Genomic DNA, 906 nt, shown 5'->3' with positions numbered 1-906 from the left:
CAGCAAGAGGAGCTATCACCATCTCTATCCGAAGAAGACACTATCAGCAAATTTCTGTATATAGTCAATACTTTCATCTCTCTACCTACAACCGACAACTACTCTTTGAACCTCGAAGCTGCTGCAAGTGTTTGTAGCGTTGTCATTGGTTCAATGGTTGTTGCACAAGTGTTTGCTTTTGTTTACTTCAGTGAGTGGTCAAACCGATCGTATCTAAAACCTTTTATATTCAGTATCATTGTTCTTCTAATCGGAAACGTCGTATATGCATTGGTATGTGAGCTTAACTCAGTAGTAGTTCTTCTTATGGGACGACTTTTCTGCGGACTAGGCTCTGCAAGGGTTGTGAATAAGCGTTATATTAGCGACTGTATGTCGGTGAAACTTTGGATGCAAGCATCGGCAGGTTTTGTTAGTGCAAGTGCTCTTGGAATGGCTTGTGGTCCTACTATTGCTTGTTTGTTATAGACTGAGTTTAGGATTTACAACTTGCCAATGAATCAATACACGCTGCCCGGTTGGGTAGTGGTTGTTGCATGGCCTTACCTTTCAACTACCACTCACATCCATTCTTTAAAATATAGTAGTACAATAATGGAGTTTTTTTGTTCAAGGTTTAAGATAATTGGTTATTTAAAGATCCTTACACAACTCCTTATTAGAATTCTATCAATCAACACTCTATGAAGTTTTTCTATAGGCTTGACTTGAATGATAAAGTGTTTGTTAAAAAAATAACACATGATTTTTATTTTTTTTTTGAATTTGTGAAAATATGGATTCACACTCATGTGTGTGTGAATGTGTGTTGGATGAACTCTCATAATTATCATTTCCTATAATTACGGTTTGAATCAGATTAAAGAATTACTTGAATTAATGTGATAAATTCTGGAAATAGCTTGT

Source organism: Vicia villosa, linkage group LG2 (assembly GCF_029867415.1).
Source record: "Vicia villosa cultivar HV-30 ecotype Madison, WI linkage group LG2, Vvil1.0, whole genome shotgun sequence".
Taxonomy (NCBI): domain Eukaryota; kingdom Viridiplantae; phylum Streptophyta; class Magnoliopsida; order Fabales; family Fabaceae; genus Vicia; species Vicia villosa.
The sequence above is the reverse complement of the archived record's forward strand: the minus strand, read 5'-3'. Positions refer to the sequence as shown.